Genomic DNA, 20,126 nt, shown 5'->3' with positions numbered 1-20,126 from the left:
AAGGAAATAATATTCTTTCAAATAAAGAACCAAAAAAAAAAAAAAAAAAAAGTCAAAATCGAATCATCTTTCTCGAAATTATGTGTTGATGAAGAACACTTACGGCCATTGAAGGGTCTGGTTCTGAAGACTATTCTTAGATCCTTATCAATTTTACGAAGGTCTACGAAGAAAGAACGCTTAAAAAAAAAAATCAAAATCAATGCACCTTTGTAGAATTTATTCATGATGATATACATAATTATGGTACGAAAATTGTCAAGTTTAGATTAGATTATTAGATCATTATTAAGTTTACGTGAGAATATTGTTTTAGAAAACAAGGAAAATACTGTTTAAACAAAAATGAATCTTCCATATCGTTGTACTATATTGGAATTATGTGTACACATATGCATATTAAAGTCTATTAATTATGGTTACCACACTACACCCATTAAGATGTTTCATAGTCTAACTCCAAAGACTAGTATTATTTTTTAATGATCTTTACCTGGGAGCAGGGATGGAGTGGGTCAGTGGATCGTGGGTCAAGACTTGTGAGTGGGTCTTGGATCTACGGTGGGTCTTGGACCAGCGACCCACCGTAACCCACTGTGAACCACCGACCCATTACTACTTACCGTTCCTGTACGACCCACCCATTCACTCTGCTCAGTGCATGTCAAGTAACTTCTCCTGAACACTGCTGAATTTGTCTTCGATTTACTTTCAAGGCCTCCATTTTTTCCTTTTCCATTTGTTTCTATTTACTTACCTGAGATGAGTATATCTAAGTGAAAAAAAGAACTTCAGTCACTTTTGAATATTGTAATAGTAATTGTAATAGTAGCAATAGTACTTTCTACTTGGCTTTCGAGACCGTCGAATTTTAAACTTTTTTTTTTCCTTTACGTAGACCTACTTTACCTTGATTTGAGATCTTCAAATTACATCCTATTTTCCACTGAAAAGTATTTGTAATTCAACAAGATAATAGTTATATATGATAATTAAATTGAAATTCATCGTAATTTGGCCCATGACAAACACATTACCATTTTATATCGTAAAGGTCAAATCCATCGGTATTGTAACAAAGCGGTGCTTGAGAGATTGACAGTAGAAACTCAAACTCCATTTAGTGAAAATTTCTTAGCCTTGTTTTATTACAAGTGTAAACTCTTTACTCACTTCAGAGGGGGCCTTGGATAATGGGACGGAGTTGATGAGATAGGTGGATCAGAGTGAGTCAGAATGGTCATGATGGGTGGTCGGTCACGATGGGTGGTGGGTCAAGTTTTCATTGACCCATGCCATCTCTGTCTGGGACCACCGGAAAAGGAATATTTCATTCAAACAAAAAGTAATATTTCATTAACTCCATGCAGTGCGGTGATTAGGAAACCTAAAAGAAAGTATACGCCTATTGCTCCAACATCGAATCATTGTTGTATAGTTATCGAAAAAAATATATTTTCGTGCTATCATATTATTTCAGTAATGAAACTTCAAAGTTTTGGGAATTTGCATCTTTTACCAACTTCTCCTTGATAGTTTTAACCACAACCATTGAGGGTGATTGGGATGCGCTAAAGAAAGTACACACTACGTTTTTATCGAATTCAAATCATGAGAGGATACATAATGAAGCCGACATTTCAGTAGCAGGTAGGATGATTAGGTGTATACGATTTGCAAATAATATGCAAACAATATTATTTTGGGTGAGGTACGTTATCACAAGTCACCTAGTGACTTTATGTTTTCAGCTGTTTAGAAACGCAAAAATAAATGCCGATTTTCAAAATGGCTCGAAATCGAAAGCAGATAAGTGAGTCGTGATAACGGTTTCTGATGTAAAATTATATTGTCTAGGGCGCTCTTGTTCCACATTTCGATTATCTTTTATCTATTTGAAGATATCACATAATTACTGTAAAATTAGCGGTATTTTAATTTCTCCGGGATGAAGACTCTTAAGGAGGGGTTGTGAAGAATATAGGATAAAAATAAATCTTATAAAGATAAAAGCCATGGTGATTGGAACGAAGCGGTCGGTATCAAATATAGAAGTAGGAGAGGATAAAAAAGAACAGCTTTTAGTTTTCGATAGTATTATTAGTAGTAATGCGAAGTATCTAGTTGTAAAATAAAAGCAAGGATAGGAATGGCGATAGAAGCCTGTAGAATAAAGAAACGTCTATTTTGTGGGACTTTGAATGAACAGTTGAGAAAACTACTAATAAAAGACTTCGTTATTGTACTGTATGGGTCAGAAACATGGACATTACATAAAAGTGATGAAAAATGACTGGAAGCCTTCGAAATGTGGGTGTGGAGAAGAATGGAAATAATTAGTTGGGTCGAGCAGAAAACGAATGAAGGGGTGTTAGAAATGGTGGGGGAGAAAAGAACACTTTAAGATATTATTAAAAAGATAAAGAGAAACTGGTTGGGACATTGGCTAAGAAGGAATTGTATCATGAGGGACGTCCTAGAGGGTATGATGAGAGGAAAGAGGGAAGGCGCCAAGAAGGCTATAATTAATGAGTGATATAAACGCAGAAAGATCATACATGAAGACGAAGAGGTTACCAGAAGACCGTGGAGCATGGAAGCATTTCAGTTGCGGCAAGTGACCTGCCAATAAGGGCAGAATATCTACAATGATGATAATGATGATTAACCTTTTAATTCCTTACATATTTCGACATGAAGCAACAGATTTATTTCCTGTCTGGAAGAAGGTATGCTCTAAATTTCATTAAAATTAGATGAATCGTAAGGAATTTGTGAAACAACACAAGCAGACATTTAACTCCATATCTAGAAAAAACGTGAGAGCTCGCTTACTTATCATTCAACAATGTGATTCCCATTTGCAGTGCATTAATACCTGAGTCTGATGTTAGCACAGGATGTCAGCAACTACATAAGTCACGTTTCAGCTTACCTAATAGATCACCTTAATTCCTTTCGCTTGTGAGTCATCTGTTTGTCTCTTCTCCATTAACCTTTGATCTTTCCCTAGTTTGATAACATTCATACAGTTTGTGTTTGTCAGTAATCGATAAAAAATAAAAATGAACTAATAGTAGTATTCTAAACTAAATTCACAGCTTGCAGTTAAGTGTCACAACATGTTGTATTGCAGTGATGTACGCTAATGGCTGATTATGCGTGTTTATTCTTACGTGATGTGTGGTCAGCACCTCAGCTGCATTTACCACTATTTTTGTCTTTCTTGTTTGTATTTCGCTCTTTCTCAATTCAAACAGGTTTGCAAATTCGCTCACGATGCTAAAATAACAACTAGAAGTCCTCTGTCGCTACCGGATATTGAACCGGGACCACACGTCACAAAGACAAACATTTTAAGAACCATTCAGCCTAGATGATTCATCCATTGGAATTTAGAACCCCTTTTCAGCATCGTGGTTATATCATACGCTGACAGTGGCGGCGATTGGACGTTAAAAGTGAGGGGACAAGACATGATTGAATATTTGTATATCAATGTTAGTTTTTCCGGTTGTTTCTAACAGTTTGCTTGACGAAAGGTTGTATAACAAATAGGATATTATCTTTTTCAGTTACAACACTGTATATTGTATTTCATATTTTATTGAGTAAATTGACAAGAACAACGTACAAGTAAATTGACAAAACAAATAAATACAAAGGATAATAATAATCATAGTAATGAATAATGAGGCTTGTTTTGCAAAAGTTCTATTGAAACTGGGGATTAATGAACAACTTATATTTTTAATTCCACATATGCCATTAAATGTATGTTATTACACTTAGAAAATGAAAGGCGGTAAATACTACAAGCATACGCTACGACATTTTAAGAAATACACAATTAATTAATTGCTTTGAATTGCAATTAAAACGCAATTGCTGTAACTTTCTTAACTCCACAGGAAGATAAATGATCAATACGTACTCATACAATGGCAAATATGATATGGTACCATTTTTTCTATGAACCAGTAATACATACAAAAAATTTACATTTGCAAACAAAACTATGTACATTAAGGAGACACTTTAAAAAGTTGGGGGCAACTGGACCCTCTCGCTTCCCTAATCGCAGCCCCTGTACGCAGACCTTAAGATGTAATTCGACCCATCATAATTAAAAAGCTCTAATACCGATAACACAAGTGCACACGATAGCTACTAGACCAGTGGGTAAAGGGCTTTCAGACTAAATGGAATCGTACAATCCTACATTGATAAATAAGAAAACTCGTCCTCTAGAATAGGAAAAAAAAATGAAATGAAATCTTTGAGTTTTACGTCCCACGGTTATGCCGGTGAGGCTAAAGGAGACGGTGATGATGAGTAATGAATGAAATGGTGGAATGAAGAAAGTGTGAGGAAACGGGAGAACCCCGAGGAAACCCATGCACACGGTGTTTGTCCACCAGAAAGTTCACTTGGCGGGGGCTGGGATCGAACCCGGGACCCCAAGCACTCTAGAATAGGAAGATGAATATTCCTTTTGCTATAAATTATGCATAAGCATGGTTGCTCAGTGGTAAAGCGATTACCACTAATGCGAGCGGTTCCTGACTCCATCTCAAACTATGTAATCTGCGTAGTGAAAAGTGCAGTGCCCTAGTATAAGTGATTCATTCATTTTTGAAAGGCGATATTTTCAAAAGTAGTACACGTTATATTATAAAAAATATATGAAAAGGGCCAGAAACTCCAAAGTTTACACACCCTCTATAAATGTTCAATATATATGTCTCTTTGGTAACACGACAAACGTCCAAATGATACTCGAGCTCGTTTAATACATTTCCTATAGAGCGTCCCACCCTTAGATTGCAGTACAGGAGTAAATGGCAATGCTTTTCCTTATGCCCATTGTTGCCAAACTTAGCCTGAATTTTAAAAATAGTTTCTTTTACTAGGTATGAATAAATTATTGTAGAACATTGTATTCTCTATCAAATAATCTGTTTTTCTCACATCGAGAAGAATTTTCAAGTATTGAAATACATTGAAAGAGTGAAATCTTGCTAATGGCAAATTCTAAACGTCGCGTTAGATATATCACGTCATAAGTTCAGAACTCTAAGAGATACAACGTTGAAACTTATACAGCTATTAACACCATATTTGGTGCCAATGTTGGAAAAGTTTGCATTCAAAAAAACTTTTTGAATTTTAAAATAAAAAATAAAATATAAGAGAAAGTGCGTATACTATTGCAATGCAATATCTAAAAAGTTGACTAGTGAGAAACTTTTTTATTTTTCAGGTTAGATGGGGGTGCAAAGCGAGAAAAATATTGAGAAAGGATTGAAGTTATTTTTAAAACAAATTGCAGGTCGATATCTTTCTTTATTTAGGTTTCATGACTTTTAGTGTTAAGAGTCAACTTTCCAAAGCGCGCGCACCTGACCATAAGAAAGGCAGTGACAAATTTTGCCAATGCTATTTTCCTTATAATGTTTGTTTTAAAGTTACTGATGTAGAGTATTGTGCTATACCGATGAGTGTTTACTGTTGATGCTATGCGAGCACGAATCTACTGCTTAAGGGAAGCATATTCGCAAAATCGAATCCTGGACCTCACCTACGATAAACATTGCGTCAACTCCACTCAATCTTACCTTCCACTACTTACTTCCCTTGTTTTCCTTGAGTTGCACGCACGCAAGCACGTACACACACAGACACAGACACAGACACACACACACACACACACACACACACATATATATATATATATATACAGGGTGGGCCATTTTAATTAATCCACGGAAATATCTGAAAAATGATAAAACATAGAAGAAATTTTTGAAGTACACGTTATATATTGCTAAGGGGGAAAACCAATTCCGCCAACAGTACCCCTCCCCGCCCCCCGTAAATGGGGGTAACGGGGGGTAACTTTGAAATGTCAAATGGGAACATGGGTCGAGTAATACCTCGTTCGAAAGGTCTTGGAAAACTAAGTAACGCTGTACCAAAAGATGTTTCATATTGTGCACGAGTTTCAAAATGGCCGCCATGATATGGTTCGGAAACTCCAGTACCCGTAGTATGAAAACCATGGAAAGTAAATGAATGGAACAAAATTGAAATACGTAAATATCATAGGGCATATCGCATGATGTAATCTCTGTGATCCCAGTGACCTCCCTGGAGGGGTCTTGTGGGCTAACTTCAAAATTTCAATGTCCGACCGGACAACGGTTCGGGCGTACGCTTGACCTACCCAATGCTGTTTGGAAGGCAGACTTCATGCATAGAGACTTGGTGCACTAAGTTAACGCGGATGGCCAGTTACATTTTGACTAACTATTAGCATTCATGTCATATTGTGAGCTTGAGGGACGAAACGGTGTGTACGTATATCCCCGAAATGCTTTCTGAATAACCAGCACGCATTGCATAAAAGTTTCTCTTTTTTTAGTCACTACAGCGTCATCCTTACAAACAAATGTTTCAACCACACCATACCTATTTGTAAGGTTAGTCTTAATTTACGAATTAAAGTAGAGTTCTTGATTGAACTTTCACTTTACTTTCCACCCCACTCACATACAGAGCGCAGGGAGAGATTATTTTGCAGGACTTGGATTTCTCTCTATACATTATGGCAATTTTACTCTAATATTTTTATCTCTGTTGTATTATTCTCGAGCCTTAGAACGCCTCCGTGGTTTTCCTATTTAATTTTCGTTATTTTCATTTATGTCTAACCGTATTCATACTATGGGCACTAGACGGTTTCTTAGACACAGTCACCATGTCTTTGCGATCATTTTGAAAACGGCGTCTCATATCGAAAATTTTCTTACAGAAGCTGTTTGATATTAATTTGTGTATGTAACGTGATGCTACTCGCTTCAAGCTGCTATTTGAAATTTTCAAGTTGGCCCCGGATACCTTTCAGTTGGCCCTTGGAGTCATCCCGACAACACCTCTCGATGTGCCTTACGTCAGTTAGCTACTCCAGTTTTTCTTTTGTTGATTTATCTCCAATCGCTTTCATACTTCGGGTACTAAACCTTTTCTCTGACACGGATACTATGTTTCGGCGGCCTTTTGAGAACACTGCCATTTCACATCAATCGTTTTCTCCTGCAATATGTTAGATTTTGCAAGATTTATCGAACGAGGTACCACTCGACTCATGTTACTATTTGAAATTTTGAAGTTAGCCCCCAAGACCCCTTAAGGGAGGCCACTGGGATCACAGGGACCACACCGTTCGATATGCCCTATGATATTTATGTATTTCAATTTTGTTCCATTCATTTACTTTCCATGGTTTTCATACTACGGGTACTGGAGTTTCCGAACCATATTATGGCGGCCATTTTGAAACCGGTGCACAATATGGAACATCTTTTGGTACAGCGTTACTTAGTTTTCCAAGACCTTTCGAACGAGGTATTACTCGACCCATGTTCCCATTTGACATTTCAAAGTTACCCCCCGTCACCCCCATTTAGGGGGGGCGGGGAGGGGTACTTTTGGCAGAATTGGGTTTCCCCCTTAGCAATATATAACGTGTACTTGAAACATTTCTTCTATGTTTTATCATTTTTCAGATATTTCCGTGGATTAATTAAAATGGCCCACCCTGTATATATATATATATATATATATATATATATATATATATATATATATATATATATATATATATATATATATATATATATATATATATATATATAATATGACAAATATCTATTAGTAATAAATCTCCTCATTCCTGGTGATAAAAAGCTATTAGTTTTGTAATTGATTCATTATGGTTCGCATGTAGTCCTTAATGCTGTTTCAGATGCTGACAATTTTGACAATAAAAGTTGGTTTCGTTTGCAATTCCACTTCTCTTATTTACTTTGAATATACAGATGAAAATGACAAAAGCGTTCGTAACAAATAACTTTATGAGCTCACAAAGCAGAATGAAAGGCCTCTTTATTCTCCCCCCCCCCTCCATGCTTGTTTAGGAAGCAGGGTTTGATAATTCTGTTTGGTTTTGTTTCCTCGCCCAATGATTTGTATCTTGTTGGCTGTCACTATACGTGATTTAAAGTCACAACTTGCGCGTTTGTTTAGAACGGATATAATGAGGTTTATTTTCATTCTTCTTCTGTTTCCAGACTAATATTGTGTGTCTGAGGTGTCAGAAGTGAGTATAGAAATTAGGAGGTTCAGTTCCTATTCACCATTGCATATGTCATCATCATCATCATCATATTTTACCACTTGCACCACTTGCTGCAACTCAGAAGCTTCCATGATCCACGGTCTTCGGTTAACTTCTTCGTCTTCACGCATGATTTTTCTATTTTGATATCGTCCAGTAATTGTAGTCTTTTCGTCCCCTCCCTCTTTTTCTTACCACCATACCCTCTAGCACGTCCTTCATGATACAGTCTTAAACATCGGAAGTGGGGAGAAGCCGCCTTCACAATATACTTTATTATGTAACTTGTTTGACAAACGGAATCGGATTAGCGAATATTTTGCGTACACAGACGAATGAGCGTTCTCGTACGTCACATTTTCTCGTCACTTATCAAATCACCCTACTCCAGTTTTCACTCTTATCCAACTTCAGTAGCAGTATCTTACCTATTGCTAATCCTTAGTTTTCCGCACAATCGGTGCAGGAAATTTCTGTTTAGAACTGTTTAGCCTGCCATTTATTTCAATCACATGTTTTCTATTCGTTTCATATGTTCTCTCGATTTCGTATTGCTTCCATCAAAATTTTATTGCAACGATTTATAAACCATCATTAAAAAAAAAAAAAAAAACTAACACAATTGTTAGACTGTTATTTCGTACCCTCCAATTCGCCGTTCTAAATGAATTTGCGCGATTGGAATGACAAAAGAGTTGAAAATATATGAATTTAAGAAGGATTTATTTACAGACTCATCACTCTTTCTTTCTTGTTCTTTCTTCAAAAGAAAACATACGGCGGAAGAAATGTGGCAACAGCGCGCTCCATTTACTCTGTACTGCAATCTAAGAGTGGGACGCTCTATAGAAACAATCATTCGAATTCTGAGAACAGCACACCACATATTAGATATAAGGTTTATACAATGTAGAAAAATGTGTTTGGGGGGAATAAAATTAGTGAAAAAAAAGAAAAAAAATTTAAGCTGATGACTTGGCGTATCATTGTGTTAGCCAGCATCTGTCTGTTGGCTCTTTTCGCACATTGCCAAGACTGCGTCACGTTGCAAAGAAAGTCGCTATGCATGTGACAGTTGGGAGCGTCGTGGTAAGTATTAAGAACGAATCACGTGCTTCACTATTTCTCTTTTTCCTTCTTCACTTCACATTTTCTTCAAGCCTTACTTCTCCATAATATTCCAACACAAACAAGATAACTTGTTCTTACTCATGCGTTGGGAAATTTTATGAAAAGCAATTAAGACTCCCAAATTTGTCATTTAGTTGTAATAACCTTCAATGCTGCTGACCTAATCTCATATCTCAAGAAAACATTCTTGATTGCAAGTATCGCAATAGTAATTAGGGACGGCGTTACAGTAAAGGCGAGCGGCGCAAATCATTCTCAATTGTATCACAATTTAACTGTGCTGATGGGCAAACTTTTTAAGAGCTGGGTCAAAGATACAATGAGTTGTACTTCGAAAAAAAAAAAAATAACAAATTCCCAATTTGCCTGAAAGCCAACCCTGACTATTTTTAGACCACTAGAAAGAGAACATGTCTGGTAAAAGATAACTTTTATTAACCCTATTGTAAAGGCTTTGTGGTAGACAAACACCCTGCGCTTGGGTTTTCTCGAAGTTCTTCCTTTTTCCCCTACTATCTTCATTCTATCATTTCATTCGTTATCATCACGTCTCATTTAGACTACACGGCCTTATCATGAGATGTAAAATTGAAAAGATTTCATTTTCAGATTTTTATTTCTTTCATTCGTCGGGTTAGGGATCACGTCCGAGGACAGATAGAACCTTTTAGGAGGCCACATCTGGCTCTCGGGCGTGGTATTCCCATCACTGGTATAAACCATATTTATAAAAGTACTTTTCCTACTGGTGTGATGTAATTTACGTCGTTAGACTGATGTAGTAGGATGAACCTCACTGCGAACTTTGAGTCCTGCTGAAGAGCCGTGGACGTATCGGATTAAGTTGGAAAGTACATAATATTAAATAGATCACGGAGATCAATGTCTTAGTTGAGGCGAATTAAAGGAAGGGGCTTAGCGTACGCATACCTTTGCTATGGGTTCGATTCTCGATCGGAGAGCCTCCAAAGTGAAAGCATTGGAGTGGTTGAATTCCACCTTTAACTGTAGTTGTACATCTGATATAGCCTTGATGCGGTAAAGAAACGCTATACTCCAACCCAAACATGTTCATAAATTTCCTTCGTTGATATCTACAGATATATGTTGAGTTCATACGAGGGTCCTCCGATATGTTTTACCGTACTTTTTCCGCATAGTCAGAACGTAAACTCAAGTACTTACCATTATGCAGCAACAATCGTTCAAATTGGTTGCCATAAAGACATTCTATCTACCAGTAGCAGTTTCTTTGAAAGCATTACAAGCAATGAGGATACAGTTGTAATTTTGGGAAGAGGGGTAGCAAACGGAAGGGTAGATATTTGTGAGGGACGGTTATTTTTCTGTATACTGAAAATCATATTTTTGTAGTACTTGACTTATAATGAAATACAATATGTAAGAAAGCAAAATGATCATCGAGAGAGAAGATGCTTATTTCCCTTGAGCGTTCTCCTTGATTTCCAGTGCAAAATGCATGTTACTAAGAGAGGCTTTTAACTTGGAAAACAAATGCTAACTTTTAGGTAGAACCTGCTATTTGGCATTCTAAAACCATATTACATTTTGCAGAAGTACCAATTTTGTCACACGTGTTCATATACAAACGTTAGATGCTTCAATGATTTGGAGTTAAGTGTCCCGTTTTACATGAGGCTATATGAAATGTTGATCTTCAGCTTAACGTAGAATCCAAACCGCTTGATCTCCCACCCGGGCGGTCTTTTGTGTCGAAGGCGTGTACACGTGTATTTGTTGTATGACTTTAAAGTGGGAATGTCAGCTGGCGCATCAAGTCGCCGCACATGGTAAGCACTTGGGGAGGATGCAGTGAATGAACGCACCATCAGACATTGGTTCCAGAAATTCCGTTTGGGAGATGTGAACCTATCGGATGAACCTCGCAGTGGACGACCAGATGTGTTGGATGACGAGGGCCTGAAAGTGCCATCGAGGAGGACAGCTGTCTAACTTATGATGAACTTATAGAAAGGTTCCATGTTTCCGCTGAAACAATCAGACTGCACCTGCAGGGGATAGGCAAGTCATACAAGTTAACAAAGTGGGTAACTCACACATTGTCCTCAGCCAACAATGAACAACGAACGACAACCTTTTTGCCCTTGTTCACTCGCCACCTGAAGACAACAATCTTTGATCGTTTCCTCCTGGTGACGAAAAGTGGGTCCTCTATGACGCTCTCAAGTGTACCAGACATTGATTGACGCCAGGTGACCCTGCTCCTCACACCTCAAAACCATCTCTGTTCCCACGAAAGGTTATGTTCTCTATATGGTGGAATTGTAGATAAGTAGTGCACTACAAACTCGTTCTACCTGAACAGGCCACACTGCTGACCTCTATTCCCAGCAATTACAATGGATGCACCGTGCGTAACGACAGAAGGAGCCGCCATTGGTGAATCACAAGGGTGTGCTGGTCCTGCACGAAAATGCCAAGCTACATGTGGTAAAGAGGACCCATCAGACCCTTCAGCAATTTGACTGAGAGACACTGTACAATGCACCATATTCACCAGGCCTTTCGCAAATAGATTAGCATGTCTCTCATTCCCACCTCCATAGATAACCCTTCGGAAATGAGGGAGACCTGCAGAACGCACTCACGGACTTGTCTGATTCCACGACCGTTGAAGTTTATCACCATGGTATTGAACAGCTGCAGGAACGTTGGCAAAAGACGTTGGATGCTTATGGAAATTACTTCGAAACCTAAAGGTAATCTCGTTTCCTCCCACTAAAAAGAAAGAAAGAAAAGAGGAAAACTTGGTGGAGTGTGGCCTAAACGAATGAAACGAAGGCTGCGTCGCGACGTTATCATGTGGTAAAGGTAGAGATGCAAGGGCTCGGAAAAAAACCGGCTTTTTTGGAAAAAAAACTCGGTTTTTTCTGCTTTGCTTTTTTGCTTGGGAAATTTTGGGCTTTTTTCAAAATTCTGCTTTAAATCGATAAAGCAGACTTTGTTTCGCTTCTCTATAACACAGAAAGTCATTTAATTAGTGGTTGATGCCGATAATAATATAAAACCTCGAAAGTAAACCATGAATTTCGAAAAGATATTTTAAACAATTTTACTTCAACATTTTTACATTATGAATTCCAAAGGATTAAGCAATGTATATAATAAACACATTTTAACCTCCTATATACAAAAGTAAGCAGAGTTGGCAAGAACCATGGTTGTTTCTGAAAATACCAAAAACCCGTTTTGGGGGGGCAGTTTAAACCAGGCTTTTTTGGGGTTTAAACCAGGTTTTTTGATTTAGATATTTTGCTTTATGTATTTGTATTACATATTCACAGAAATAAGTTTGTTTCGCCTTGGTGTTATTATTCAACAACGGGGTTATGCTGGAAGAGGTCCCATAAGCTTAAAGAAGTCCGGTCAGTAAATTTCTTAAATTGAGAAACTCCCGCCCTAGCCATCGGGAAAATCCCGTAATTCTTTTAAATGTAAAACAATAACGGGAAAATCCTGTAAAATTTAATTTGCATGTAAAATTTAAAGGTCAACGTATTATAATCAGTACGCTAAAACTGAGTGACACACAATCATAGTCAACGTCTTACGAATAAAATCAGAAAAATAAACACACTGCTGAACAAGACTGCACTTATTTAATATAAAAAAACATTTACACGTGACGTTTCGATCTTCTATCCAAGATCCTCATCAGACGTGAGTGTACGTCTGATGAGGATCTTGGATAGAAGATCGAAACGTCACGTGTAAATGTTTTTTTATATTAAATAAGTGCAGTCTTGTTCAGCAGTGTGTTTATTTTTCTAAAACTGAGGTATTAAATTACAAATTTAGTATGTAGGTATCATTGAAAGTCCAATCCAAGCTAATGTTGGAAGCTAAGTAGGCAATCGATAAATTTTACCAATTTTAATCAATATATTTAAGCAACCTTCGCTTCTTTATAAAACAACAGGCATGCAGAAATATATAATTTGGTTTCGTTTTGTATGTTTAGGCTTAACATCCTTACGTAATACCGAGGTTATCAAGGAGAAGACTTTCGCTTAAAGTGACATCCGAAAGAGTACTTGGTTTACACATGAAAGAAGGGTTGTGGTTCGACCGACAATTGAACATGGGACACCTTGATTAAAAGGTGAAAAGGAAATAAGACTAATGCAGATGGTTTGACATGTGAAACGTCACTATGAAGTTCACACGATTCGCATTTTTGTTCTTTTAATTTTTTTTAGTTTAAACCAGTTATTTTTTATAAAAAAAAAAAAAACAGCTGGTGTAAACGAGCCAACCCTAAGAGTAAAAACTTCTTTCAAAAAATACACAAATAACTAGCAAAATTGTATGTAGTATTTTTACTTCAAAATATTCCATACCCTCTTTTTGAAACAAAATAAAATTAAAATAAAACATAAGAGAAATACTTAGATTTGTATGATACAATTAAAGGCTGCACATGGTTCTGTATATTCTTGAAATTCTACAGTCAAGTTTTTTATACCCACCATCAAGGGCGCCTATCAGGGGGGGTTAAGGGGGCGCTTGCCCCCCTAGAGGAAAATGTACTTCAGAATATTGAAAATCCAATAGGATTCTTACATTAGTTACAGCAAAATTTGAAACTATTTTTGAAACGTCGCTTATACTTCCCCTCCTTGGAAACCACAACATGGGCGCCCTTGACCACCATCACGGTTTACCCAGTCCTCAAGTTTTCTGAATTTTTAACAAGAGAGATTCAACATATCATTACGGAAAAAAAAAAGACTACGGAATATATTTAAGTTAAGCTAAATACAACTGCACAACAAACGTGACTGAGTGGTTGGCTTTTGCGCTTCTATCGGGAAGTCCGGGATTCAACCCAGCATTCGACCATTCTGACAAAGCCTTCCTTCATTCCATCTGAGAATGTAGAAATAGTGCGTGTACTGGCCGACTAGGAGTGTAGGAGTTGGCCGACTTCCTTTCTTATTGTTTTTAAATCGTTATTATTACTAATTACCAGCAGTGACGGTTTTGCGAAGGTTAGAGGATCGGTCTTTCGGACTGAAGCCTGTTCTCCAAAGTTGTGGACTGTCTAAAACAAACGAAATATCTATTAGTTATGCCTTTACTCATAAACTTTAAGCTCCCGTCAAATAAAAATTACGAATGTTTAGAAAAACTAAACATTAGTAGTAAGAAAACCCCTCCCAAAACACTTTTTTAAATTCGCCACTGATTCTCAGTATAAAATGATCTTCAAGGTTGTATCCGGAAGATTATTGCTAAACATATAAACGAAACGAAATATTAGTTATGCCTGTACTCATAAACTTCAAGCACCTCCCAAATAAAATTAGGACTTTTTAGAAAACGAAACAATCAGAGAAACCCCTCCCAAAGTACTTTTCTAAATCCGCTATTGATTATTTGTATAAATTGGTATTCAAGGTTGTATCTGGAAAATTATTGCTAAATCATTGCACAACTACAGTATAACAGAAATGTGCAAATACGGTTTGACGGACATATTGAAAAACGTATGCTTTGACGGATATATACAAAAACGTAAGTTTAACTTTCGTGCTAGAAGCTGGAGTACTAAGCTCTTAGAAATGAAACACGGATGACAAACTAAAATGATCTAGAGAAGGAAAAAAATGTCGATAACTCAAAAGTTAAAATAAAGTTAAATAACCTGTAAAATTGCCCTCAATTCTTCATGTTAGCTTTAATTCGTAAAATATGTGCTCCATCCATCTTGATGGTGAATTACAGAGCTAAATATGGCATTCAGGTCGTGGAAATCTTATCTAACTATAGAATATACTATAAGAAAGCTATTTGGATAGAAAAATCATGAAAATGAAAAAAGCCAAAATTTCCAAAATTCTCGGTTTTTTCCAAAAAAGCCGGCTTTTTATGTGAAAAAAACCATCGATTCAAAAAAGCCGGCTTTTTTGCATCTCTAGGTAAAGGGCACTGCAGTGCGAGCAGGCGGGAGATAGACTGACCTGAATGTATTCACAGATGCTGAAACACTTTAAGTGCACTGCAGCATGCTCTCTCATTCTCTTATTTGTTAACAGCATTTAAAGAAAACTTTGAGGGCCGGCTTCAAATACCATCAAGTTTGTCTCACACTTTAGTATGTAGTATGTTGCTGGGTTTTGTTGTAATCTTTCCGCTCAAAACTTGTCTCTTGAAACTGTGTCGATCTCTCTGTAAACTGTAACGTGTTTTAACAGAACGCTGGGAAAGAACCAGGTACACGAATTTGATCATTACTAGACTTGACAACAAATCAACTTATAATAACGTAATACCATCAGCAGACAACAACTAGGGAGGTATTGTCTGGTAATTAGTCATGCTGCTAGACGATTGACAGTCAAGTGGTAAGCTGCCATGATTATGGAAGTGGTTAAATGCCTACGTCGGAGGTATTTAAGAGTAGTGCTGATTTCAGGCGGTGACTTTCCCCCAGGAGCCACTGAATTCTTCTCGGAGCATATCTTCGACTGTATTCGACTTAGGTTACCAGAATTTTGGCCGTACTACTTCCTACTTGTGTATTAAAATTGTCTCGACCTGAAGAAACCTGAAATCATCACTGCTGAGGATGTCAAGGACGCTGTCTGTGACCGTTAGTTATTTTAGTAGCAACCAAATACAACTTAATAATAGAAAAATTAGTACAGTTTACTAATAAAAGTTTAAATTAACATAGTGTGTATATTGGAAAGAGTTTGAGGTGTAAGTGCAATAAATCATCACACATTATTCCTTTTATTTTATTTTTTTTTTTTTTTTTTTTACAAACCAGTGATTGAACGTTATTTTATTATCAATCAATTGTTTAGTATTGTGCAGAGCCTCACAGCAATCCACTATGTGCATCCACACAAGATTAAGAGTTATACATAAGGCGTAAGCCTCACAGCATCTTCACCATGTGCAGTCGCCCCTTGTCAGTTCGAAAGCTCAGACAATCGTACAATTGGGGATGTCAGAACTAAGTTGCGCCCAGGGTTTTGTAAATACTGAATTCGATAGAGCATAAAGTAAGGGATCTGACCTGGGTTGCATATAAATAAAATCGAACATGTGCAAAAGGAAGAGATTGTGATATCAAGAGGGGTTGAAGTGGGTGAGAAGGGAATAACGATCGGAATAGGTTAATCTATTACTACTTACTTGAGACCTCCGTGTTTCTTCCTCGATGATCCTCTCAATGGGTCGATGTTTGTCCATCAATCTCTCTGGTATGTTGAGCGTTCAAGTAGCCTGGAATTAAGGGTTAGCTAAGTCCAAGCAGAAAAACCAACATTACGACGACGGTGAATTCAATCAAAATCGAAATTGATCTCTAGTAAACAACTCATAGAAGCTATAACGTTAGCTGAGAGAAATGCTCTCTAGGCTAGAGCAAGGTAAAACTTATCGTAAGCTCGAAATTGAAGTTCGTGTTGTTACATCTTGACTAGTCGCAAAATCAATACAGACTACATCTTCCAAAACTCTCTCAATGGTTTTGTTTGATTTTCCTTCCGGGTGCATATCCTGGATCGTTGATTGTTTCTTCTGTCTCGATGAAAAGTGCATACTACATAGATTAACCAAAGGTGAGGTGATGATAGGAATGCGGACGAGGAAACAATCTGTTGCTTTTATTAAAAAATTACATGTGTAGGAAAGAAATAGCAGACAGCAAGAAAACTTCCTTGTAGGAAAAGTAACTGAACTTAGAAGAAAAATGGAATGTGACCCAATATTAAACAGATGATGATGCTTTTCACTGAATTGAATTTTAAAATGAAATGTCCCAAAGTCCGAAATAATATGTCTCACTACGTGCCCAAATACACATATCTTCACAGTATAATTGTTATTCTTCATCATTAGGGTGGAGCGTTTTGCACTTTTCTTGGAAATTTGACGACGGCTAGTGTGGAAAAGGTGCCATTAGTGGCACCGCCCTTACTGATTTTTTTTAAAAAAATTTTTGGACAACCCCTTACCCTGCCCCAAGTTTTTTTAAGTGTTTGGTTAGGCAACACGCACAACAGCAATGACAGAAAAGCTACTTGTGATCGTTTTTAGAGTTACCTGATGGCTATAACACAATTATTTTATTAAAAGAAACTTGTAGCAATACCAGTAAATAATTTTAAAATGTTTATGAGTCAAAGTACAGCCATATTAGTTAAGTTTTTGGAATTAATGTCCAGATTTTCTTAGGAATGACATGTTAACGATAATTATAGGCATAGCCCTTGATATAACACGATTTTCTTTGTGCAACTCTTCGCTTATTTTGCTGTGTACGCAAAATAACACAGGACTCACCACGGGGAGGTGGTTGCACATCGAGTTCCGCCCACACACCCACCCAGTAGGCATAGGTTGACATTTGACCTTAGGTCAAGTAGTTCATCTTGGTCTCGAAGCAGGGCATTCTTGTTCTAGACTTCAGTTTGGCTCAAACGTAGATATCTCTTGCGTTCTGGCCGCATTTTTTCGACGCTGCCTCGGACACCAGCTTCACTGTGCGTTCCACAGCTTGACTATGGCAAGGGAATGTTGTTATTAGAGTAGCTGAAGTTCGGATGTTTTTTTCAAGCTGCTGATCCGTTATCTTTCGTGTGATTGGCGGCTCTGTTAGACATTTAGGCCAATTAATAATGTCGTAGTAATTTTCAGCTGTAAAGTTTCATTTCAGAACAATGAAGTCACGTGGGCGGCTTGATCTCGTAGTCTTTTGACTGCGGCACTTTTTTATTCTTCTCCAGCCTAACGTTCAAATAAGAGGATTTTCATCTGCTGTCATCGCTATCAACAGGTTTTCATGATGAGCGTAGTATCCGTTTGTTTGTAGAACAGAATGAACTATGTGTTATAGATTTTCTGGCAGAAAACATGATAGTTTAACTATGCTAAACAGATGCATGGCGCCCATTTCGCACGAAGGATTTCGCCGTATTGAGAACCAGTCGGGAGCGTATACTTAAACAATGTACTGGCAAAGTAGACACAAATTTGAACTAGGTTTATCAACACTGATGTATTGGCGAAGCATCCTGTAAGCCATCGTGAATGTGATAATGGTCCTGTTTTTCTGTTTGCTAGATCGGTAGTACACATTCCTGTAGTAACAGCCTTACAAATTTCAAAGAGATAATTCTGGTCGCTGCTTAAACCATTTGGTTTTTCCATTTCAGACACCCATTTAACGGGAAGGGTATAAAGGAGACGATCGGTGAACGTTCACAATCCTTTAATTTCTTTCCGATGAGGCCTGAAAAAGCGTTGGGTCCGGTCGTCCCACCATCCAATTCGGTAACCAGAGGTCGAAATGGAAACTCGTTGGTATGAAGAAGGCAAATGAAATGCTGCAGTTCATTTCCTAGGGATCTTTGTATCTGACTTATCAGCCATTATCCCATCATGTGTTCGTGACTTCACAATCGTTGCCGACTGCTTTAAGACTTGACACCTCGTACTGGTTCTCCTCTAAAAGCTGCAATATAGAATTGGCAATATCCGTGCCAGTGCCTGACTTAGGTGTCGTATGACCCAAGTATTCTGAACCGGGCTCCGATAGAACTGTGATATGTTTTTCTGTAACCTCTCGTCTTCGTAGTTTGCCATCAATTTTTCTTGCACAAGAGTTGCATCATTTTTTCCGTCGAAGTAGATACTGTGAAGTAGCTGTGTATTAGATGTGAAGTGACCATGTGATAATCGTGTAAACTCCTAACTTAATTCGCTAAATTCAATTATTTTATGAAATAGCATTATCAATGACAGAATCATGAACTCTTGAAAATCCAAAGGAATAAAAACTTTGATCTAGACAGTTTTTGTAAACGCATATTTGTTAATAAACACGACTAGTTTCCTCATTGCCTTTCCGCATACCTTCAAGCATAGCCTGATACTTCCCCATTCATTGAACTCCGAAGTCATCATTCTTCAGTCACACAAAACCAAGGAGGGCACATCAACAGAGGGTATTCGACACACGGTTAGGATATGTGCAGGATCGACGAGAGAAGCGGATCGCACCATTGGAGGACGACCGACTCCATGTCTAAAGAATACCATTCTGCCGGTTCATCGCCGCAGACACTTTTGAGTTTGTCAGCAGAGTAGTGGAATGAAGGTGATGAATATTATCGCAGAGACTTATCACAGAGAGAGTTTGACGCCCCTAGCAGTCCAGTAGAATTGAGTTCCAGTTGTTGGTTGTTACAGAACATCCAGGTTCCGCCAGGGCAAACCCTTCCTCGTTCCAGATGACCAGGACGACGCCAGCCTCGTTGGAATTATCAGGCTAGTGCTCATTCCTATTTCTTAATTACATCCTTTCTCTCTCGCACCTCTTTCCCACAACTAGTCATTTTTAAAATTAGAAACATTTTATTTAAATTCAACCACAATTTCTCAGTTAAGTACCGTGTTTTGCATCAGTTTCATTCCCATTTTGTTGCATTCATTTGATACGTATTCTGAGCTACAACTGATGGCACTGCACCGGCACAATACTTGTAATGGCCCGGCCTAGGTGAGCCTTTTCTTTCTGGATCTTCTCACCCAGTTTATCTTTTCCTTTTCGTACCTTAGATCTGTCAACAACAAGATTTTTGTCCTCTGGCGTTATGAGTCTCGCGTCCTGAAGTACGGCAGAAGTGATCAAAGCAACCTGTCTGTCTGAAGCTCCAGTTCTAAACGCTGCCTCCGCTGTATTTTGATGACAGATGCGCTTTAGGCTATGTTTCCTTCTCGGTCGCGCCTCGAAGTCAGATTCCGGCATGCTTTCCGA

Source organism: Thermobia domestica, chromosome 13 (genome assembly GCF_964235325.1).
Source record: "Thermobia domestica chromosome 13, izTheDome1.hap1.1, whole genome shotgun sequence".
Taxonomy (NCBI): Eukaryota; Metazoa; Arthropoda; class Insecta; order Zygentoma; family Lepismatidae; genus Thermobia; species Thermobia domestica.
The sequence above is the reverse complement of the archived record's forward strand: the minus strand, read 5'-3'. Positions refer to the sequence as shown.